The 8,608-nt window shown below is 37.6% G+C and overlaps 1 pseudogene; it reads left to right on the top strand.

The window, feature by feature from the left end:
• Nucleotides 1–5,140: 5,140 nt before the first annotated feature.
• Nucleotides 5,141–5,342, top strand: LOC125099370 (uncharacterized; annotated as a pseudogene).
• The last annotated feature ends 3,266 nt before the right edge of the window (nucleotides 5,343–8,608 follow it).

Raw genomic sequence — 8,608 nt, 5'->3', positions numbered from 1 at the left:
GCCGAAGGCAGCGGCTTAACCCACTGAGCCACCCAGGCGCCCTTAATATTGATTTTTAATTCAATTGTAGGCGGAGAACATACTCTGTGGTATTTCAGTGTCTTAAATTTTGTTGATCACTTTTTCATGGCCCAACATATGGTCTTCCTTGGTAAACATTTAATATGTACTTGTAAAGAAAATGTATTCCGATGTTGTTGGGTATAATGTCCTATAAATGCCAATCAGGTCAAGTTGATTCATGACATGGCTCATACTTTTCTCTATCTTTACTGATTTGCTGTTGTTCACTTCTCCTATCAGTTATGGAAGACAGGTGGTAAATCTTCAACTGGAATAGAAAATTTGTCTGTTCTTTTTAATTCTTTCATTTTTGGCTTCATGTGTTGTGAAGCCATGTTATTAGCCTATTTGTAATTTTTCTGTCTTCTCACTGTGGTCTTTTATCCCATAAAATATTCATCTTTATCTTTAATGACAGTCCTTTCCTTGTAATCTATTTTTCTTCTTTTTAAAAGATTTATTTGAGAGAGAGAGGGCACAAGTGAGGGAGGGGAAGAATCTCAAGAAGCAGACTCCCTGCTGAGCACTGAGCTCAGTGTGGGGCTCAATTCCATGACCCTGAGACCACGACTTGAGCAGAATCAAGTTGGATGCTCAACCAAAAGAGCCACCCAGATGCCCCTTGAAATCTATTTTTCTATTTTTATTATTTGCTTGATATATCTTTTCTGTCCTTTACATAAAAAGAAACAAAGTTTGTGTCTCTTGTAGACAGTATATATTTGAGTCTTTTTTTTTTTTTAAAGATTTTATTTATTTATTTGACAGAGAGAGATCACAAGTAGGCAGAGAGGCAGGCAGAGAGAGAGAGAGGGAAGCAGGCTCCCTGCCGAGCAGAGAGCCCGATGCGGGACTCGATCCCAGGACCCTGAGATCATGACCTGAGCCGAAGGCAGCGGCCTAACCCACTGAGCCACCCAGGCGCCCTATATTTGAGTCTTTTTAAATTTTTTTTTCCCGTGTTCCAAAATTCATTGTTTATGCACCACACCCAGTGCTCTATGCAATACATGCCCTCCTTAATATCCACCACCAGCCTCACCTAACCCCTCACCCCATCCCCTCCAAAACCCTCAGTTTGTTTCTCAGAGTCCAAAGTCTCTCATGGTTTGTCTCCCTCTCCGATTTCCCCCAATTCACTTCTCCTCTCCATCTCCCAATGTCCTCCGTGTTATTTCTTATGCTCCACAAATAAGTGAAACCATATGATAGTTGACTCTCTCTACTTATTTCACTCAGCATAATCTCCTCTAGTCCTGTCCATGTTGATACAAAAGTTGGGTATTCATCCTTTCTGATGGAGACATAATACTCCATTGTATCTATGGACCACATCTTCTTTATCTATTCTTCCGCTGAAGGGCATCTTGGCTCTTTTCACAGTTTGGCATCTGTGGCCATTGTTGCTATGAACATTGGGGTACAGATGGCCCTTCTTTTCACTCTATCTGTATCTTTGGGGTAAATACCCAGTAATGCAATTGCAGGGTCATAGGGTAGCTCTATTTTTAATTTCTTAAGGAATCTCCATGCTGTTTTCCAAAGTGGCTGCACCAACTTGCATCCCCACCAACAATGTAAGAGGGTTCCCCTTTCTCCACATCCTCTCCAACACTTGTTGTTTACTGTCTTGTTGATTTTGGCCATTCTAACTGGTGTAAGTTGGTGTAAGTTGGTAAGTTGGTGTAAGTAAGCTCAATGTGGTTTTGATTGGAATCTCCCTGATGGCTAATGATGATGAACATTTTTTCATGTCTGTTAGCCATTTGTACGTCTTCTTTGGAGAAATGTCTGTTCATGTCTTCTGCCCATTTTTTGACATGATTATCTGTTTTTTGTGTTGAGTTTGAGGAGTTCTTTTACAGATCTTGGATATCAGCCCTTTGTCTGTAGTATCACTTACGAATTTTTTAATCTAATTTGACAAGGTTCTTCCATTTGGAGTGTTTAGATCATTTACATTTAAAATAGTTAGTGACATGGTTGGATTTAATTCAACCATTATATCGTTTTCTATATATTTCTTTGTTCCTTTCCTACTTTATTTGATTAACTGAATATATTTTAATACTCCATTTTAAGATTTGCATTTTTTCCAAGATTTTATTTATTTATTTGACAGATAGAGATCATGAGTAGGTAGGCAGGCAGAGAGAGAGGAGGAGGCAGGCTTCCTGCTGAGCAGAGAGCCCAATGTGGGGTCTGATCCCAGAACTCTGGGATCATGACCTAAGCCAAAGGCAGAGGCTTTAACCCACTGAGCCACCCACATGCCCCTGATTTGCCTTTTTATAGTATACACTAACTGACACAAGATTTAGGACCCTTCAATAATCTGTCATGAACTGTATTCCTAGCCTCATGTTCTATCACTCTCCTCAGTCCTCTCTTTGCCCTATATTCTGTCCACTTTAAACTTATTTTGTCATCTTATAACCTTCTCTTGTTATTCCATGCCCTCTACATACCACAATATACTCATAAAACCAAATGAAATTATTAAAAGTAAAACTCTAGTCACTGTAGCTGGCAGACTACATCTAATAACATAACAAAGGAAGCAAATATGGAGTAATTATTTTAAAACATTTTACCTTCTTTTTGCCTCACCTTACTAATTTCCAAGTATTAGTGGGGAGGTATTCTTGGGGTACTGCAGCACAATTTTTTGCAACATATCTGTAAAGGAAAACCTATCTGGCATTGCAGGGATTGGCTCAATAATAAATAAAAGCAGAAACAGCTAGTTAAGGCTTTTGAAATTGAGCTGATTAAGGCTTTGTATCTTCAAGTGATCATAAAGACGATCTGAATTTCTCTGTGGTTAATATACTAGCCATAATAAAAGGAAATGGCCAGTCCAAGGTGCATTCATGTAGATCAACAGAGGACACAGAAGAGGATGGCCCAAGATGAAGCTAAAGAAAAGATCGTGTAGACATGACCAAGACTGAGCCATTTGTCACAGCTACTTCTGTCTAAAATCACCAGTAACTTCCTAGTAAAAAGGTTAGGAGAAGAAGCAAACTGTGGTTATAGCATTCCCTAATTGTAGATCGGTGTCTCTATCTATATTTATATCCATATATATTAACCACAAACTAAATTGTGTATAATTTTTTCCATAGTGTGGACTGTGGTATATCTTTAAACTTTTCTCTAAAGTCTCAAGTTAAAACAATCTTCTCAGATAGGTTAAAATGAAATGCTTGAATCAAATGGTCTCAATAATTAACACATTCAAGATTTTATTATTTAGTTTGAATAGACCAGTTTGCTGTACCCATTAAAGAATAATAAATAAGACATACTCCTAACTTCCTAACTTAGTACATCACACTTTATATTTCCTTATGTTGTTTTCCCCATCTAGTCAGACTTTTCTGTGATTAGATAGCCACTACACATTTTTAAGACCCACCTTTGTGTTTTTGTCTGTGTTAGATCATCCGTAGATAGTAATTTGTTATTCCTTCTTCCATGCTCCCATAGCACTGTGTTCTTACCTCTATCATAACTCTCATTAATATTAGATTTTTCTGTTTCTGTTCTATTTTCCCCCAATCTATGAACACCGTCCTAGCATTTACTGCAATGCAGGAAAATAACAGAGAAAGAAAAGGGCAGATTAAGGGCAGAAAGGAAGAATACCATATTTTGTTCAATTAAAAATGAGCCCTTTTCTTCACATTTTAACATCTCTGAAATAAGGCTATTCTTACAATCCTCTGTCTCTTACAGTCAAAATCTAAGTAACAACCATGATATAGCTGGTACTGCCTGCATGTGCCTGAACTTGGTCATTCTGAATAAAAACCATGTCTAAACACCTGCAAACCCACCTGGAGATCATTTTATGAAGGAATACAAGTCAGGGTTGTCTTAAAACTTCTGTTGTCACTTTCTGGTAAGTTTTTTAAAGGTTTAGCATCAGGGATGCCTGGGTTGCTCAGTTGGTTGGGCGTCTGCCTTCGGCTCAGGTCATGATCCCAGGGTCCTAGGATTGAGTCCCGCATCAGGCTCTCTGCTTCTCCTCCTCCAACTGCCTATTTATCCCCCTGCTGGTGCTTTCCCTCTCTCTCTCTCTCTGTCAAATAAAAAAGTAAAATCTTAAAAAAAAAAAAAAAAGGTTCAGCATCAAAACTGTATCAGTAGCTTGTAAAGAACGCTATAGCACCAATGATCTTGATAAAATATTATGTGGATAAACACTTATTTTTTAAAAGTCAAAAAGGGACTTAGATAAGTCTAATGAACATATAAAAATATGTGGAGCACTTTAAGAATACCCTAGCCAATTTATTTCACTTTTCTTTTTTGGAGCACTCATAAGAGTAATATGGGATTTTAAAAAAGCATATATATATATATATATATATATATATATATGTGTGTGTGTGTGTGTGTGTGTGTGCGCGCGCACGTGCGCATATATATATATATATATATACACACATACATACACACATACATAACACACACTGTATATTTATATAAACTTTAAGAAGCTCCTTCAGGAACCACAAATATTCTATAAAGAAGACACTTGCTTAGTTGACAATATTTTTGTTTATATCTTACCATCAATGGCAAGATAGATTAAATGGAATTTATAAATTTTATCAGCTTATTAATACTGGTTAACAGAATTTATACTAAGAGAAAATTTGCAAAATTATCCATAAGCGTTTGGGACCCCTACATGCTTCATAATCAATACAGACAAATTTCGTTAACTAGGAAACAGCCTCCTAAATAACATGGTTTCTATTATTATTTTCTTTTTAAGATTTTTATTTATTTATTTGACAGACAGAAATCACAAGTAGGCAGAGAGGCAGTCAGAGAGAGAGAGGAGGAAGCAGGCTCCCCGCTTGAGCAGAGAGCTCGATGTGGGGCTCGATCCCAGGACCCTGAGATCATGACCTGAGCCGAAGGCAGAGGCTTTAACCCACTGAGCCACCCAGGTGCCCCTCTATTATTATTTTCAATACCAAATTGTATTGAACTAAGTGGAGAGTCAGAAAATAACTTAATTTCCAGAGAAAGGATAAATGCTCTGAAGAGTTCCTGTTCCATTGCTTCTCGGCCTTTTGGCTAAGATCAAGTGAAGAGTTCCTGTTCCACATCAGCTAACATTGTTGGATTCTCAAGAGGGCAACATGACAGCTAGGAAAATAATACTTTTTTATTTCAACTATTAGATACTCTGAGCTGTTCTTATTTAATGTTAAAAGTCATATCATCATCATAGCACCTATTTTGCTGAATGCTTCCCATCTTAATTTAGTGAGAAAAACACATGACAAACACCTTTCCACAGAAAAACTCTCAAATTAGTAGAATGGACAAATGCTCTGGTTGCATCAGTTACATTTATGAATATAGCAGCTCTGAGTGATAATAGTAAGAAATATATTGAGATGATAAAGAGTCTTTCCAACAAGGACAAAAATCCAGACACTTCTTATATTCAACATGAGTACTTAGGCACTATTTTAAGGAAAAACATATGGGCCCAGGTGCTCAGACAAGACCATTCTTAGAGTAATTAATTCTATTTTTCCAAAGCTGCTTTTCCTTTGCAACTTTAAGTAGCCACGAGCCTCTTTCCCCCCTTCTCTCCAAAACATACCTGTCAGTATTAAAAGTCCAAATGTAGGCTTTTACTTCTTTCGATGATAGAATAAGAAAATGCCTAACTTAACTTCATACTAAAAACAATTAGAAAGCTGTATAAAACTGTTGCCAGACACCGGATAACACTTCAAGAGGATAATCCCCCAAAAAGAAGCAAACAAGGCAAGCTACATAAGCACTCCGGCAGACTGCTTAAAGCCATCTTTCAAACTATTTGGGTAAATTGGCTGTGGTACTAATTTCAACATGAGAAGAGTGGATGGCCTTCCCACACAATACCAAACAATTCTCACACATCAGCAGGATGTCCAAGAATTCAACTCAGTTCAGACATTATCTACACAGATGTAGCACCAGATTCCATAGGTTAAGGTTTTAGTCCTGTAAGACTGCCCCATCCCCCAATTTAGATGCTAGTCACAAACTGGTTATTGCCTGTGCTTCTGTCCAACTAGCTATAAATCAGAGGTTCCCCCTTGGGTTTGATTACCTCACTAGAGCAGCTCACAGAACTCAGAGAAACATTCTCCTTACTAGATTACCAGTTTATTCTAAAAGGATATAACTCAGGAACAGCCAGATAGAGCTAAATAGGGCAAGGTATAGGGCAACAGAACTTCCATGCTCTCTCCTGGTGCACGATTCTCCCCGAATCTCTGTGTGTCCACCAACCTAGAAGCTCTCCCAGAAGCCTTGTCCTCTTGGGTTTTTATGGACATTCCATAAATTGGAATTGATTAAATCATTAGCCACTGATTTAACCTCCAGGCCCTCACCCCTTGCCAGAGGTCAGGGGTGGGACTCAAAAATTTCCAACTCTCTAGTCACCTGGTTGGTTCTCCTGGCAACCAACCCCAATCTTCAGGTGAGGTCCAGAAGTCACTTCATTGACAAAACAAAAGACACCTTTGTCACTCTCAACACTTAGGAAATTCCAAGTGTTTGGGGAGTTGTGAGTCAAGAACCCTAGAGGAAGACCAAATATATTCTGGTCATATCACAATATCACAATGGGATGAGGGAAGGAACTCAAGTAGAGCCAAATGGCTCCACTAAATTGAGGAAACTGGAATTCAGAGAGGCATTTTAGGGCATGACATGATCAAGTATAATGAAAATCCTAAATAATCCAAAATAAACAAACAGTGAAACCTGCAAAATACAAAGATAAAGGGAGAATTCTGAAAGCAGAGAGGGACAAAAGGTCCTTAACCTACAAGTGTAGACATAAGGTAGGCAGCAGACCCATCCCCAGGAACTTGGCAAGCCAGAGGCCAGTGGCATCATATATTCAATGAGCTAAATGGGAAAAATATTCAGCCAAGGATACTTTATCCAGCAAGGATGTCATTCAGAATATAAGGAAAGATAAAGAGTTTCCAAGATAAGCAAAAACTAAGAGTTCATGACCACAAAGCCAGCTCTGCAAGAAATATGAACAGGGACCCTTTGATTGGGAAAGAGAGACCAAAAGCAATAAAGACTAGAAAAGAACAGAGACAATCTATAGGAATAACAACTCTACAGGCAATATAATGGCACAATATCTATCAATAATTACTCTCAGTGTAAACGGACTAAATGCTCCACTCAAAAGACACAGGGTATCAGAATGGATAAAACAAACAAATGGATAAAAACAAACAAACAAACAAACAAAAAAACCCTAAGACCCAACAGGGCACCTGAATGGCTCAGTCAGTTAAGTGTCTGGCTTGTCTGACTTTTGGTTTTGGCTCATGTTGTGATTTCATGGTCATGAGATGGAGCCCCACGTCAGGCCCCAAGCTCAATATGGAGTCTGTTTGAGATTCTCTATCCATCTCCTTCTGCCCCTCCCATTTGTGCTTGCCGGCTTGCTTTCCCTCTCAAATAAATAAATAGATATTTTTTAAAAAGACCCATCAATATGTTGTTTACCAAATACTCATTTTAGACCCAAAGACACCTACAGATTAAAAGTGAGGGGCTTTACCTTTATCATGCTAATGGATATCAAAAGAAAGTTGGAGTAGCCATACTTAACATCAGATAATCTAGATTTTAAATCAAAGACTATAATAAGAGATGGAGAAGGGGACTCTATCATAATAAAGGGGTATGTCCAACAAGAAGATCTGACACTGGAAATATTTACGCCCCCAACTTGGAAGCATCCAAACATATAAATCAATTAATAACAAACTTAAAGAAACTCATTTATAATAATATAATAATGGTAAGGGACTTTAACAACCTACTCACAGCAATGGACAGGTCATCTAAACAGAAGATCAACAAGAAAACAAGGGCTTTGAAGGATACATAAGTCTCTCTGGTCTTAACAGATATATTCAAAACATTTCATCTGAAAAGAATAAACATTCTTTTTGAGTGCACATGGAACATTCCAGAATAGATCACATAACTGGGTCACAAATCAGGCCTCAACCAGTACAAAAAGACTGAGATCATACTACGCACATTTTCAGACCACAATGCTATGAAATTTGAAGTCAATCACAAGAAAAAATTTAGAAAGAGCACAAATATATGAAGGTTAAAGAACATCCTACTAAAGAATGAATGGGTTAATCAGGATATTAAAGAAGAAATATAAAAAAATACATGGAAGCAAATGAAAATGAAAACATGACAGTCCAAAACCTCTGAGATGCAGCAAAGGTGGTCCTAAGAGGGAAGTATATAGCAATAAAGGTTTTCCTCAAGAAGTAAGAAAAATCCCAAATATACAACCTAAACTTACACCTAAAGAAATGGAAAAAGAACGGCAAATAAAGCCTAAAACCAGAAGAAGGGAAATAATAGTAAATAGAGCAGAAATAAATGATATAGAAATAAAAAAGAAAAAGAAAGAACCATAACAGATCAATGAAACTAGGAGCTGGCGCTTTGAAAGAATTAA

This window comes from Lutra lutra, chromosome 4, assembly GCF_902655055.1.
Source record: "Lutra lutra chromosome 4, mLutLut1.2, whole genome shotgun sequence".
In the NCBI taxonomy this organism is placed as follows: Eukaryota; Metazoa; Chordata; class Mammalia; order Carnivora; family Mustelidae; genus Lutra; species Lutra lutra.
This window is presented reverse-complemented; position numbering and strand designations above follow the sequence as displayed.